Below are 17500 nucleotides of genomic sequence, written 5' to 3'. Positions count from 1 at the left end.
TTCGCATCATACAGATGATATAGCGCTCATGACGGCGTTGGGGGGAGTAAAGCCTGAGCTACTTGAGTCGATCCCAATAGTCACATATATATATGATTGATTCTAGTTTCAGCTCATGAGCTGTGGCCATGCTGGGGCACCGCCATTATATATATATAATTTCAATACGGAGCAAATAATCAAATAATTCACGAAAAAATAATTTTCGAAAATATCATTGACTGTTATTATCTAGTGTAACAATTTTAAAATTATAATAACAGAATCAATAATATAGGCGATTGTAGGCCCCAAAAATGCATTAAATAGCTAAAGGATTAAAATTAATCAAAGTCCATACTAAATATGTCTACCTCCTCGGAATAATAGTCAAAACTCCTTTTTAAATCGCCAAAATACACTGATAATAACTACAGAAATCAACCGTCCGAAGGCAAACGGGCCAAAACAATTTCTCAGCATACATTCAAGTATTTGGACTCACGTCGACCGGTTTCTACCTTTATCTACCTCTGAAGAGATTCGACTCCCAAATGATTATTAATTTAATTAATTAATTTTCTGAGAGCCTGAATTGAAACAGCTGTAAGGGATGTTTTTCAATTTCTTACCTAATAAACAATAATTTATTAATTACCTTTCTATTCTCTCATTTTATTATTATAATAAATAAATAAAATATAAACCACGGTTTATATAGTTACCTTGCAGCGGAGTATTAAATAGAATGTTCAATACACTTTGTATAGGTTCATAGGATTTTGTTATCCCTGAATGAGGTTTGTAGCCTTTAATGGTGCCTATATATATATATATATATATATATATATATATATATCCATATATCTGTTTATCTTTTACTGGGGTTGCTGGGGCACCGCTTTGAAGAATTTTAGGCGAATGAATCAACCCCAGTGCCTTTTTTTTGTTTTTATTTCAAGTATTAGTACTTATTCTATCGTTTCTTTAGCCGAACCGCTATGTTACAGGGACGTAAAACACCGCCATTGATTGTCAAGTGATGTTGGGGAAAAACACAAAGATTCACACACACACACACACGCACACACACACACACGCACACACACACACACACACACGACATATATTTTTTTTAACTGGCTCTCCATAAGTTACGATGACGAGGGTTCCACTTGATCCTATCAGAGGAAAAGCCGTCTCGCGAAATTAACACGCAAGTGGCTGAGCACTCCACAGATACATATCCCTTTTTCGCTTCACAGGAAATTCAGCGCCACACAGAGTGTGACAAGTGTAGCTCTTTGAAATACAGGTATACTTATTTTTTGCAGCTGAGTGACTGGAGCAACGTGAATAAAGTACTTCTCCAGGACACATACCGCGCGCAGGAATTGAACACATGACCTCCACGCTCGCACGCGCGCGAAGAAAAATATATATTCAATTAAGAGAAGAAAATAGGGAGTTAATGGTTTATAATTAATTTATTAAATTATTGATAATCATTCCTACAATTGTTTCGATAAATTTGCATTTTTAAGTTGTGAGCAAAATATCATCATGGAAATATTAGACATTTAAAGAATTACATGGTGAACAATATGTTCTTTCCAACAGACTAAATATATGAAATTGTTTTATTACATAGTGTGTGTGTGAGAGAGACTTAATGGATTAACTTAAATATAATAAAGAATAAAATAAAAATGAAAATAGAATAATATATATATAGTGACGTATATTTGCCATTTGAATATGGCTAACCCCTAAGGGTGAATGCTACTGTAGTTTGTAGCCGCCCCAGGATGACACCTCCTCCAGCTGGCTATAGACACACTTTCTGTGCCCTATCAGTATTTGCAAAGGAAGCCATCCTCCCGTCTTCAACTTATGATACACACGGACTCGAGTTTCGGGTATTGACCCGTCATCGTTGTGACAATTATAGTTGTCGACGAGAAGTTGGTTCCCTTCACAATACATATACTTTTCCAGTATCGATTGACACTGATATTGAAAAAGTGAAATATATATATATACTAACAGTATCGCCCGGCGTTGCTCGGGTTTGTAAGGGAAATAACTATATAAGCATTTTTAGAGAGTTACTTCCCTTATAGATGCCAATTCGGGCTTTCTTAGCCATTTCTGTTTTGGGTGTCTTCAAGCCATGAAGTCGTTGTTCTAAAAGAACGCTGGTCTCCTTGACAACGCTTTACGACGTTGATTTCCTACACTCCACTTCCCCACAGCTCACGAGAGGGAGGGAAGAAAAAGGAGAAGCAAACAGGTGCAGGTGGTGTGACCATGGACGCCAACTCCGCCGCCATCGACACACAAAAATTTGCATAAAATGGAATTAAAAAATGATGTTAAATTATTTTAAAATCGTAGACTCAGACGGGTCGATATGAATCACGACTATAAGATACCCGAATTTGGTTAAACTGCACCGCAAAAGTGGGAGTAGTTAGGAATCTAAATCGAAGGGGACAGACACTCACACAACTCGCAGTTTTATATATATATATATATATTATATATATATATATATATATATATATATATCTATAATATATATATTTGTTATATTTCGGAATGGTCATATTGCCAGTTTAGCCAATAAAAACACACGCACTATATATTGGTGTTATTTTGCTTCAGTGATATTTATTTTTTACATTAATCTTAATCTTATTTCGGCCAAAGTTCTTTCGTCACACTCCTGACCGCATCAGTGGTCCTTTGTTTTCTCTCACTTATTTGTGTCTCTCATTACTAACCGTCAGCCATTTTGTTTCTATTGTATGTCTTCATTTGCGCATGCTTATACTATATGTGCGTCTATGTTATTTTAGTGTGTGTGGGGGGGATAACTGTAGATATTTGTATCTTCTGTTTATATACATTCTTGTAATTTGTATTTTGTTTTTGTGTTGTTGCTTTTGTTCTAATTTTGTTCATGTTTACATCCACCCATTATTATCATTACATATGCTTGTATGTATGTATAACAACAATATTAGTAATAATAATAATAAATCTAATCGAAAAAAAAAAAAAAGGCCACACATTTAAATTTAATAATAAAATATATGCCCAGGACGAGGGGGCAGTCATCGGTGTTAGTATCGCTGGTGATGTGGCCAACCTCTTCATGGTATGGTGGGACAGAAGGCTTAAGGAATGCCTACTGCAGAAATCCATACTCGTAAACATGTACTCTCGCTATGTTGATGATATCAACATAGTAGTAAAGGCACCCCCACAGAGAGTAATGTTGATATAGTAATAGAACTAATAACTATGGAGAGCATCCAGCAAATAGCTAACTCCATCCACCAGAGTATTAAGGTCACAATAGACTACCCCACTAAACACCCAACCATAGACTACCAGTACTAGACACTGAACTCTGGCTAGAAATTCTGAAAAATAAAACCCAAATCCTTCATTCATACTATGCAAAACCTATGGCCTCAAAATACCTGATCCACCGGAACTCAGCCATTGCGGGCAATGCCAAATTCAATATTTTGATGGCAGACCTCGTCAGAATAATGAGAAATGGTCACGATGTGCGAGCCTACAGAATTAAAGAGACACATACAGTATTTCATTCACCGCATGCAGTTCTCAGGTTACAGCCATAAAGAAAGGATCAGAGTATACAAAGGAGCCATGAAGAAATTTGATAATATATTATGTAATGATAGGAATGGGATTTGCCCACTCTATAGGAACAAGTCATGGAACACTATAGAAAGACAAAAAGAAAATAGGGAAGGCCAACTCTTGGTATGATAGCCAAAATACAAGAGTGTCATGTTCGTTGACACCACCCCTGGAGGTGAACTGGCGTACCGCTTTAGAAGGACCCTAGATAAACTTAAACTAAGAATTAAGGTTGTTGAAAAGCCAGGCAACCTATCAGATCTATAATTGGTAGAACCTATCCTTTTAGTAGAGAACCCTCTGTACGGATAACTATTGCACTGTATGTAGATTTAGCCCACAAACAAACTGTAAAGCCAGAAATGTGGTCTATATATAAGATGTATGGAGGGACGATGCAGTAACAAGACAGTAACATACGTAGGGAAACAGCGAGAAGCATTGGAGAGCGGGTGAATGAAACATTGGAGGACAACTCAAGGAAGGTAAGAGCTCATCGATTCTGTACCAACACGCCGAACAGGAACAACGGGGGATCAATCAATAACATAGAGATTAAGATATTGTCCACACATAGAACAGATGCAACAATTAGACAAATTACAGAAGCTACACTATAATAGAAATAAACCTAGCCTGAATAGAAAACTAGAATGGAGCAATAGCACACACCACAACATATGACGATAATGGATCCTGCAAACATAATAAATACACAGATAATTAAAGAAATAGAAATGAATAACTATTATATGTATATAGGTATATATGTATGTATGTGTGTATATGTATATATATGTGTATTATGTTTGTTGGGTGTATATGTGTGTGTATGATATATATATATGTATGTATATGTATATGTATGTATAATTATATATATATAATTATTTTTTTTTTTTATTTTTTTTTTTCGATTAGATTTATTATTATTATTACTAATATTGTTGTTATACATACATACAAGCATATGTAATGATAATAATGGGTGGATGTAAACATTAACAAAATTAGAACAAAAGCAACAACAACAAAAACAAAATACAAATACAAGAATGTATATAAACAGAAGATACAAATATTACAGGCATCCCCCCCACAACACACAGACTAAATAAACATAGACGCACATAGAGATATAAGCATGCGCAAATGAAGACATACAATAGAAATACAAAATGGCTGACGGTTAGTAAGAGAGAGACACAAATAAGTGAGAAGAAAACAAGGACCACTGATGCGGTCACAGGAGTGTGACGAAAGAACTTTGGCCGAAATAAGATTAAGATTAATGTAAAAAATAAATATCACTGAAGCAAAATAACACCAAATATATAGTGCTGTGTGTTTTTTATTGGCTAAACTGGCAATATGACCATTCCGAAATATAACAATATCTTTTCAACACACGACTTCACATAAAAAATCTTGCACAACAAATATTTAAACGTATATATATATATATATATATATTATATATATATATATATATATATATATATTATATATATATATATATAATGTTATACCCACAAACATATACAAATACACACACACATATACATACATGATTATAAAAAAATTAACATACGGTCGTTATAAATATCTATGCTCATTGGTTAAACTAATTTGAATTTGTGTTTATGTGCGAAAGCCTTTCAGGAAAAATATCAAATCATCATGATTTGTTATTTAATGCATGTGTGCGTTATTGCATGGAAATAAAAAGTTTACCGTTATATTAATGAGTTCTAAGCATACATGTGCACATATGCATACATCGTTTTACAAAAAACAAATTAGATCACAATATTAATTAGATTATACAGTATATATATAGTTGTCCATCTCCACCAGCTTAAGGCTGTCATTTTCTAACTCTGTATATCTTTATGTATACTTCTAACTTCTATATAATCGATCGATCTGCTACATATAGCAACGAAATCATCCTCAAATTAGACCCTACTGCCATGATAAATTATGGACACATTGGATAATGGGGACTTGAATAAACATATTTTAAAACAAGGTGGGGAAGATCGTGGATGGAATATCTTTGATCATACGTGAGTCCGATCAAATTTGAGTTAGAGTTGAACAACATGCGAATAATATATATGTCTGTGCTTTCTCTGACTCTATTTATCTTTGTATCTATATATACATCTGCATTGTTCTATCAAATAATCATTTATCCATTGAGATTTGGAAAGAGCTTGTTTGTGCAAGTGCAGTCATTTGAAAACTCCGGATAATGATGTTAATAGGTTTCAGGGAGAGAATGCGTGCCGTTTTGGGCACTTCTTTTCGACAGCTTTTCAGTGCCACCCCACCATAAAAGCCGAATGTGAAGCTTCACTATCTTTTCAACTGACGAGTGTTCCGATTTTAAGTTCGTTTTGGGATCTCCAGCACCCTCTCCAGCCACGTTTCATCACACTTTTTCAACCATATGCAATGGTTGGCCTTCTCAGTTGTTACCTGGATCCCTTTCAAGATGACCATTGCCTGCTGATGTTTGGAGCCAACCGATAGCAGCCAGCGCCTTAGTCTGGTTCCAATAAAACCCTTCATTTTAATTTAATTTATGTGTCTCGAGTTATGATGTGCTGACGATTCAAAGAAGGATGAAATAGTGCGGTATATGTTTACCAACGACCAGAAACTTTAAGAAATGTATATTGTATAGACAAACATGAATTAAATATGCATACTCTGTACATCTTTACTTTTTAATGTAAATTCCAAACTTTCATATCTGCCTCAACTTAGTTTAATCTAAAAGGGAACTCAAATTCTGCCGCGGTTGATTTTGTTTTTCATCCTTTTGGGGTCGATGAAATAAGTACCAGATGAACACTGAGGTCGATGTAATCGACTTAACCTCCTCTCCAGAATTGTTAGCCTTACGCCAGAATTTGAAAACTATATGTATACATATTATTCTCCCTATCACGCAGTAACCGACAATAGAATGTTATAGTCGAGTCTGCAGTGTGTCTGACAATATATTCCTAGGTTGCGAATAAAAGTGTAAGGGATCCGTGGCCGTTCGCGTGGTGATCGCATTTTATTGGTTAATTTTCAATTCAATCAACCAATAAACGATAGTTTGGCATGCAGCTGTTTTCCAGAATTTTGTCTTACTCATTTGCGCCTTCTCTTCGTTGCATGGTATGTCGTTTAGATTTTGCAAATAATTTTCTAAAAATTAATATTATTAATATTTTTTTAAAATACATTTCTTTATAGTACAGATATAATATACTAGCTACTGTTCAGTATCTCTCCGTATAATAATAAACAAATACGACAATTATTATCGATTTTATCGTAGATTTTTTAATATTGTGTGAGTCACACTTTTTTAATTGGTCGCCGTTTGGGTGTCAGTTAATTTGAGGATGCCACATCATTAGGAGAAATACGGTACATATATAAAATATTACAAGCGTTGCCTTAAAAAGTACGAAACTAGAATTGAAAAATGCACACACTCAAAAGGATTACAGAACGTCATAATAAACCTTAGAAAGTATAGGACGAGCATTGTTGCTCAAAAACATAAGAATTACTATATGTTGTACATTCTGTGGCATCCTTTTATCACAAGAAATTTGATTAGTTCATCGAAATTAAGTTGTATTAAAAATTTACGAAGTTAAATTATCGTATACTCAAATTTAACAAAATAATTGTGTACAAAATACTAATGTCATCTTTATGCAATAATTCTATCTATGAATGATAATTTTTATAAATTTACAAGTATCAATCAAAAATAGTTTAGTAATAATCTGTTTAATTCGCATAACTGTTCCATTAATATGTGTATCACAATGCGAATTATTTTTGTTTATAATTATTTCGGTTTCGTACTTTCGCTATTATATAGATTCAATTGCATCATAAATCCAGTTTTGTTTTATTATCATGGCAATTTGCATGCAGAGTGCAGTATGTTTTTTATATACGTTGTTATGAAGAGCATTATAATGAATTTACTTATTCGAAGTTAAAGATCATATTTTGCACATTTTCAAATTTTTATATTAAGAACTCGGTTTAATAATTATCGTGACATGAGTCTTTTTTCGTTTTAAGATACCACAGAATGTACAAAATATAGGGATTCCAATATTTTTTAGCAACAATGCTAGTCCCATACTTTTTAAGGTTTATTATGACATTCTATAACCCTTCTGAGCGTGCGCATTTTTTCAATTCTAGTACACACACACACACATGGTGTAACAGCTAAATTGGGACAAATTTCAAATGGATACATTTCTAATTGTATAGATTTTGTTGGAGCCTAAGTTTTATATATTACCAGCTTGAATATTCATTTGTACTATTTTGTATTTCAAATTGAACAAACTACGAATGTGTTATATATATATATATATATATATATATATATATATACTTTATTTAAAAGCAGCAGAAATTCAACAAAATATGTTACTCGGAGTTTCACGTTCCCGTTCGTCGGACAGTTTTGTTCGTGAAACTCCGAGTAACAGGTTTTGATGAATTCAGCTGCTTTTAGATAAAGCATATTGCTCTACCTCTGGTATTTGAGTACTCTTTTTTCCACCTGTTTCACATTTATGTGTTTACTCCGGTATATATATATATATATATATATATATATATATATATGTATGTATGTATGTTATGTATGTATGTATGTATGTATGTATGTATGTATCTATGTATCTATGTATGTATATATATGTTCTCTCACTCTTTTTTCTATATTATTTTACGAATCCATAGTTCTTATATAATTTCTACATTACATGTACTTGCTTTTACCTTCTCCCTACAAACTATTTTTCTCTCTTTCAATCATTCCCACCTCTCACTAATCTTTATTTTCTCTCTCTTTTCTCTCTAATCTTCTTTATATTCTACTTTTCTTTTCTTTTTTCTGTTATGCACGTAGATAAAAATGCGTGCATTTCTTTACTGTACTTGAAATCTTTTCACTGTATTGAAATCTACGAAATAACTTATTCTTTATGTACTGTGTAACACACGCATCCTGTATAATGCGGTTACAGGAGTGGGAAGGAGCAAGAAGAGAAGAAAGACAAAGAAAGAAAAAAAGAAAAGAAAGAAAGGTAAGCGCAATAAATGATTGAATTTAGGAATTGGGAAAACTTATACGACAAAAGACCTTCCTTACCCGACCGATTATGCCGATTATGTTCACCCTGACAGGATTAGGGACACAGTAATCTATGTTCTTATCTTCCCAGATGTACACAAAATTATGCATTGACCACGATACTCTGGGTACAAATTGGTGGGAGGAGAAAGGGAGAGGCATAATAGGTGTGAATAATACCGGCTATTGTTTCAGGGTCTGTCTGCCAAGAAATACAGTCATGTGATAATCAATAGAGGGAGAAAGAAATCCCCCCTCCCCACTTTCAATGTTTTGTTTTCTAACAAATATGCGTTATTCATATTTACGTTTCAACAGACGCATGTATTGTTGCTGTTCCTGTTGCTGTTGTTACTCCACTGCTGTTGCAGTTCCTTCTGTTGCTTCTTCTATTGCTCTTGGTGTAAAAAAAAAAAATACTAGTTTATAGCGAGGGCGCGAAAGCCTAGTGGTTAGGATGCTGCACTAAAGATCGCGAGATCGTGGCTTTGATTCCTGAATCTGGCACTGCATTCTATTCTTCAGCAAAACGCGTTACTCTGTGATCATTTCGTCATCTGACATGTACACCTGTACAGGTAATGTCGATTTGACGGAGGCAGTGAGCTTATGTACAGCACAAACATGTGTATTTAATCCTTTACCTTTCACTTGCTTCAGTCATTAGACTGCGGCCATGCTGGGGCACTGCGCTGAAGAATTTTAGTCGAACTAATCGACCCCAGTACTTATTTTTGCTTTATTAAGTCTGACACTTATTCTATCGGTCTCTTTGCCGAAATCTTAATTTACGGAAACGTAAACACACCAACAGTGGTGGTGAATCGGTGGTGTGAGACAAACATAGACACACGCATTCATACACTCGCGCGCACACGAGCGCACACACACACCACACACACACCACACACACACACACACATATATACACGACGGGCTTCTTTCAGTTATCTTTTCGTCTACCAAATCCGTTTACAAGGCTTTGCTTGGCGCAAAGCTGTAGTAGGAGATACTTGCCCGAGGTGCCACGCTGCGGGTCTGAACCCGGTACCATGTGATTGGAAAGCAAACATCTTACCACACAGTCACGTCTATAAACAAATCATCTGTGCAGGATTGTTCAACGAGAAACTGCAGACTCCTCATCTGTCGTCTATGATAATCGGGTCAACGAGTTCACCAGTCTAGTACCGGTGACTTATTTCTTCTTTCACTCTGTCTTTCCTTTGAGTCGTCACTTAGTCGTGAATTGATGAACTCGTTGATTCTGCCTCTATGACTTAATCAGGAACTGAAGGCCCAAGAAAAAATGTTATTTTGTCTTGACTATTAAATGTTACAGCGATGATGATGTTGATAGTATAGGTAGTAATAGTAGTAGTGGTGAGGATGTAGTTGTTGTTACCCTTGTTTTGATAAACAAACTTCTTCACGTATGCAGATATTGCTGAACCGCTAACTTAGGGAGACGTAAACACGCCAACATCGGTTGTCAGTCGGTAGTGGGGGGACAAACACAGACACACACGCACACACACACACACCACACACACACACACACACACACACTCTCTCTCTCTCTCTCGGTCTCTGTCTCTCTCTCTCTCACACACACACACACACACACACACGAACATATACGAAGGGCTTCTTTCAGTTTCCGTCTATCGAATCCACTCACAGGGCTTTAGTCGGCCCAAAGATATAGTAGAAGACACTTGACCAATGTGCCAAGCGGTGGAACTGAACCCGAAAGCATGTGCTTGAGAAGCAAGCTTCTTACCGCACAGTCACGCCTCCGCTTGTTGCTAATAAAACCCCAGTGCATTATTTAGCACGGGAACTGAAAATGTTGATAATTCGACTCTACCATAAAATAGACATCATTTATCCTTCTTAAAAACATACCTATTGTTGGTTCATTCTATGAATGCAGAAGCTGGACAAGTACCTGTATGCATGTATGTATATATATATATATATATATATATGTGTGTGTGTGTGTGTGTGTGTGTGTGTGTATGTATATATTTATATATATACATATATATGTATATCTGTATTTATGTATGTATGTATTTATATGCATATATACATACGTATATGTACATACTTAATCTATACGTATTTATATATATGCATATGTAGGCAGCTCGAAATACGAGAGTAGAAAAACAGCCAACAACTGATGAAGGGTCGTTCTTTATGTTGTTTGTCTTGTTTTCCATTCGTATTTTTTGTTGCACGTTTCGTGACGTCCTGTGCCCACATATGCATATATATATATATATGTGTGTGTGTGTGTGTGTGTGTGTGTGTGTGTGTGTGTGTGTGTGTGTGTGTGTGTGTGTGTGTGTATGTGTGTGTGTGCGTGCGTGCCTGTGTGTGTGTGTATAGATGTAAGTATGCACATATACGTATGTATACGTATGTACATATACGTATGTATATATGCATATATATGTTATTTATATTATTTGATTGGACGCCATGCATCCTCTTCCAAGTAAGTCTCATATATATATATATTACATTGTTTAATTAAATGTAGTGGCATGAAAGGATTGTACTACACTACCTTTGGATAGCCTTGTTGCTTATTTTGATTATATATGTATATATATATATATATATATTTATATATATATATATATATATATGATTTATTTTTATACAGTACCTTGTCAGACGAGTAAGGGCGGCACCCTTAACTTTTTCTAGAGCCTTCGAGACTGGCGAGACTGAAGAAAATAGGTTAATAATCTCAGATTGGAGACATATCCCGAATGCTTTTAATTTAGCAATATTTTGATCTCTAGTTCTCCTATTATCACACAAGCTGAAATGTATAGAAGTAGACGATAATAGAAAGCATACATATATATATATATAATATATATATATAATATATATATATATATATATATATATATATATATATATATATATTATATATATATATATATATATATATATACATGGAGAGAGAAAGAATATATATATTGTGTGTGTGTATAATCGGTCAGAAATGAATGTCAAAATTCATAAGTAGAACAGTTTAAGTCGTATACGATGCAAGTTGGGTAGGTTTTCTTCAATGAGTTCAGGAGTCATTGAGTTCAGGTTAAAGTTGTAGTTTAAGTTCGAAATAGTGAATTATTAAAAATATCTATAAAAGGCATTGATAACCGCTTTCAAATGTATTCATTCAATTTCCTATCGACTGTGGTCCTGTTCCTGTTACGATAACAATTTATCTAACTCACTCGAGTGTGTAACATGCAGAGAAAGAGAGAAAAAAGAACTGTATATTTTCCCACCATGTTGATAATATAGCAAAAGATGTAATCATGTGTCAAGAAACTACATAAAATTCTCCCGCCAAAATTAAGAAAAGTCATTGGCTACTTAAGGTCAACTGACAGTCTAAACTATAACACATTCCTTATAACCGAAATAGATGTGACAGACATTCTTTCCTTTTTCAGTTCATCGATACAAAATGGACTGAATAAATATGAACTAGCTGACCACAGGCTGCTTTGAAAATCACCTATGTGACTTGTCTTATTTGCTATTCAAATGATTATTATTTATACGCTCATTTCTAATCAATAATTTTCCTTTTCTGTACATTTTCTATTCATTTCAACTTCAGTCTTGATAAGGATATATTTATAAGATCAAAATATTGAAAGGATATTTTCGGTTTGAACGGCAGTTTTTTAAAATAATTTCCACGTAACTAAACACTTTTAAACTTCGTATACTGGTAGAATGTGTTTATAAAACATCTTTTTCTCTTGGCTTTATTGAGAAAATTCTATAGTTTGAAAGATATTTGTTACTGTTTTTCTTCAATTTCTGCAATTTCAACCAATCAATGACGTCTATTGGGGTGAAAACATTCGGTACCGTATGAATATGTCCCTCGTTTAAGAAACAGATTGGGTTTATTTATATTTCCGAAGAAAAAAAAGATACCCTTCCCCCACCCCTAACCCTAACCCTATCCATAACCATAACCCTATCTAACCCTAACCCTAAAACAGATTGAAATGCAATAGAGCGATACTAGGATCATAATTATAAGTGACAATTTCATATGACACCGCTAGCAAAAAACTGCCGTTCAAACCGAAAAGATCCTATTGAAATATTGGTTTTCTCATATAGCCACAAGGTTTCGAGCTTGGGGTGGGGGCTGAGTACTTTCGAACTAAAGGATTACTCAATGCTTTCTGTAGCGTACGTATTTTCTTACAAGAATAGTCACAACAGTTTCGGCCCTCTTTGGCTTTCATTGGACTATCTGATGAAAGTTAAACAGACCGAAACTTAGAAGACACTGTCAACGTTATTTTTGTAAAAGATATATGCATATACATATATTATTTACATTATTTGCATTGAATGGATATGCGTCCTCATCTTTGTTGTTACCACAACGTTTCGGCTGATTTACTTTCCAGCCTTCATCAATTGTCCTGGTAGAATTTTGAACCAACCCTGGGTTCTCATTCCTAAGGTATTTTTTGCTGATGTTATTATTATTATTATGATTATTATTACTATTATTATTATTATTATTATTTTATTATTATTATTATTATTATTACTATTATTATTATTATTATGATTATTATTATTATTATTATTATATTATTATTATTATATTATTATTATTATTATTATTATTTATTCAAGGCATAGCATGGAATTGAATTCGCAATATTGGAGTTAGTAGAACGCGCTCTTAACCATTACGCTATATAATAATAATAATAATAATAATAATAATAATAATAATAATAATAATAATAATAATAATAATAATAACTGGTATTCAGCATGCAAGCATGACTGGTATTCAGCATGCAAGCATGACTGGTATTCAGCATGCAAGCATGACTGGTATTCAGCATGCAAGCATGACTGGTATTCAGCATGCAAGCATGACTGGTATTCAGCATGCAAGCATGAAAGAGAAAACTGGTATTCAGCATGCAAGCATGAAAGAGAAAATCAGGAAGGAATGTTATAGGAGAGTTCGTGCAGTCCTGAAATCTGAACTAAATGCACGTAACAAGGTGTTAGCTATAAATTCCTTAGCAGTTCCAGTTGTTACTTATAGCTACAATGTGTTGAACTGGAATATGAGTGAAGTAAAGAATATAGATAGGAAAATACGCAAGCTGCTGAGTCGTAATAGGATGCACCACCAACAGGCAGACGTAGATCGCCTTTACCTTCCCAGAGCCCAAGGAGGTCGAGGCCTGATCCAATTTGAACTAGCTTACAAAACAACCACAATTGGACTGGCCAAATATCTCGAAATATCGAATGACTGGATGCTAAAGCTCGTGGAAAATCACGAGAGACGAAAGAAGCTCCATTCTATCATCAAGGAAAGCAAAAAATTTGCTATTGATCTCGTGCAGGATACCCAAACTGAACAACCGAGGGAAGTACGGCAACTATTGTTGCAAAGAAGGTGAAAATGATGGCAATGAAAAAAGCGCACGAGCAATTGGCTGATAGGTGGGAGGAGAAACCTCTGCACGGCAAATATGTGACCCGCAGCAAACAAGCTGATGTTGACCAGAAGCAAACCCATCAGTGGCTACGGAGCTCAGGGCTAAAAGCAGAGAGCGAAGGTTTCATCCTGGCTGCTCAAGACCAAAGCCTATTAACCCGAACTACCAGGCCAATGTGATGAAAAATGGAGCAGACCCAAATTGCCGATTCTGCAACGACATGATTGAAACAGTGGACCACCTAATCTCTGGATGTAAAGTCTTAGCACCAGTGGAGTATAAATTAAGACATGACAGAGTTGGCCAATATCTCCACTGGCTAATAAGTCGGCATTACAATATCAAAACTGCCGACAAGTGGTATAATCACCACCCTGAGGCTGTAACTGAAGGAGAAAATGTAACCATTCTGTGGGACTTTCCAGTACATACAGACCGAACCATCAAGCCAATAAACCAGATATTGTTGTGAAAGACCAAAACAATAAAGTTTGCTTATTGATCGACATGAGCATCCCCTGTGATCATAATATCTCAGCGAAAGTGTTTGACAAGCTCAGAAAATATAAAGACCTACTCATTGAAATTGAGAAAATGTGGCATCTCAAGGCGGTTACAATACCAGTGATCGTAGGAGCACTAGGAATGATCAAGAAGGGAACCGAAAATTACATGAGAATGATCCCTGGCTTACCATCCCTGCAAGAAGTTGCAAAAGATGTCTTAACTGGTACATCACACGTATTGAGAAGAGCATTGTCGATGTGAGAACTGTTGCTGCTCATGTATTTTAATTTAACTTTAAAAAAAAAAAAATGAACGAACTACTGAGTTTGGTTTAATGGCCTACCAATATACACTATGAGTTTCTTTGCCCTAGGAGTCGGGAAGACACTCGGCAAGAAATGGAAGCAAATTTGAAAGAAGAAAAAAAAAGTAATAATAATAATAATAATGATGATGATGATGATGATGATGATGATGATGATGAGGATGATGATGATGATGATGATGATGATGATGATGATGATGATGATGATAATAATAATAATAATAATAATAATAATAATAATAATAATAATAAATGCCCTGATGCAGTACCAGGCAGTGGCTCTCATGGCTTCTGATCTTAACTGATTGGAGGTGTTATCATGTACATTGTTGTGTCTTGGTATAAAAGATGGGCTACAGCAAATATTCCGCTCAATACCACAGATTTGCTCATCAGTTGCTTGACCATAACCAGTTGAGCATGTCCCTTGGCGGCTAGCGATATGTGCATCTCTGATTGCAAGCAGAAGTAGTAGGGGAGCATCATAGCAATGTGTTGTGAGGAATTCTTTAGGGTTTGGCTAATTCACCTTTGGAAACATAGGTGTTTTGTTCAACCTCCTTAAACAATCCTTATTCAGGGACATTTTGAGTGGGATGGGCTACTCAACCTGAAGAAAATTCTAATTGGGCCTCACCTGCAAGGTCATGCGCTGTTCATCTTGATATGAGATCACCATGTCACGCACATATGGTTGTGATGCATGTGCCTGGTGTGTCCTTATCAGACAAGTAGTCATGATGGGTATACTGGGCTTTGTATATTTTACCCCAGTGTCACTTTGATGGCATGCACTGCTCTCTCACTCAATAACAATAATAACATCAGCAAAAAATACGTTAGGAATAGAACCCATAGTTGGGTTAAAAATTCTACCAGAACATCTGATGAAAGCTGGGGAGTAAATCAGCCGAAACGTTATGGTAACAACAAACAAGATGAGGACACATATCTGTCCAATGTAAATAATGTAAATAATGTACAGAATTCTTCATCTCAAAAATATAGAACAGTACATATATTTATATTACATATATACACACACATAATGTGTATGTATATATGTGAGTGTGTGTGTGTGTATACAATGAAACTGATAGATAGAGGGAGAGAGATAGGGAAAGAGAGAGATAGAGAGTACAATTTTATTGACTTCAGAAAAATGAAAGACAACGTTAATCTGGCAGAATGTGAATTCAGAATGTAAACACCGTTCGACGATCTAACGATTCTGCCAATTTACAATATTATAATATTGGTTTCAAATTTTGCCACAAAGCCAGCAATATCGGAGGTGTGGGAAAGTCGATTACATCGAACCCACTGTTCAACTGGTGCTTATTTTATCGATCCCCGAAAGGATGAAAGCGAAATTCAATCTCGGCGGAATTTGAACTTAGAACGTAAGACAGACGAAGTGCCGCTAAGCACATACAGCGGCCTGGTACCGATTCTGCCAGTTCGCCTCTTTACCGTATTGATAATATTTTTTTTTTAATGAGTTCATTACTGATTTCAAACTTATTAACTTAATTTCTGATATAACAACGTTTTTTTATGCTAATACTAAATGCGTGAGAGTTTGTTTATTTATACCCACACATATAAACAGAGGGGTGGGGGAGAGGATGATACTGATGTATGCATGCTTATATATATATATATATATATATATATATAATAGATATAATATATATACATATATATATATCGAGATAAAAAGAAAGAGTGAAAATAAGATGGTGGGAGGATTGGAAAGAAATAGAGACAAAGAGTCTAGTATCTATCATGTTGAATTAATCCTCCAGAAACATTTCGCATCCATTTAGGTTTTTATTTTCTCTTATAAAAATATACTCACGTAGATACATGCGAAGATACAAGGAAAATCAACGCGCGCGCACACACATACACACACACACACACACACACGCACACAACAGCAGCAGCAGAAGCAGAAACAGCCGTAGCAGCAGCAGCAGCAGAAAACATTGATACACAGATGCCCTGAAAAGATGTGTAGAAACGTTAGACTTTGACTACGGCATCACACGTTGAATAACGATAGTAGAGATAATATGAAGTGAAGTAGAAACAACAGAAGTGGAATTAGAAATAAATGAAGTCTATGCCATCTGATAAACTTATAAAGTCGCTTGTTGAAAATTCACGAATGTTTTGTTAGTTTACAGTTTTCAGTTCAACGTACTTATATTGGGTATGACTTGGAGGAGGGTTGGTTGGGTTTCAAGTAAGGCTGCTTCAACAATTGACTCGTGTGTTTAATGTTTATTT

The 17500-nt window shown here is 35.0% G+C and overlaps 1 long non-coding RNA gene across 1 annotated transcript in view; it reads left to right on the top strand.

The window, feature by feature from the left end:
- Positions 1–8331, top strand: part of LOC118762352 — a 20055-nt gene extending 11724 nt beyond the window's left edge. The window contains exon 4 of the long non-coding RNA XR_004998099.1: positions 8203–8331. This is a non-coding gene — a long non-coding RNA (uncharacterized LOC118762352). The remainder of the gene's footprint in view (positions 1–8202) is intronic.
- Positions 8332–17500: the final 9169 nt, after the last annotated feature.

The sequence above is a fragment of the Octopus sinensis genome, linkage group LG2 (assembly GCF_006345805.1).
Source record: "Octopus sinensis linkage group LG2, ASM634580v1, whole genome shotgun sequence".
NCBI classification, from domain to species: Eukaryota; Metazoa; Mollusca; class Cephalopoda; order Octopoda; family Octopodidae; genus Octopus; species Octopus sinensis.
Note: the sequence above shows the minus strand (reverse complement) of the source record. Positions and strands in the feature narration are given on the sequence as shown.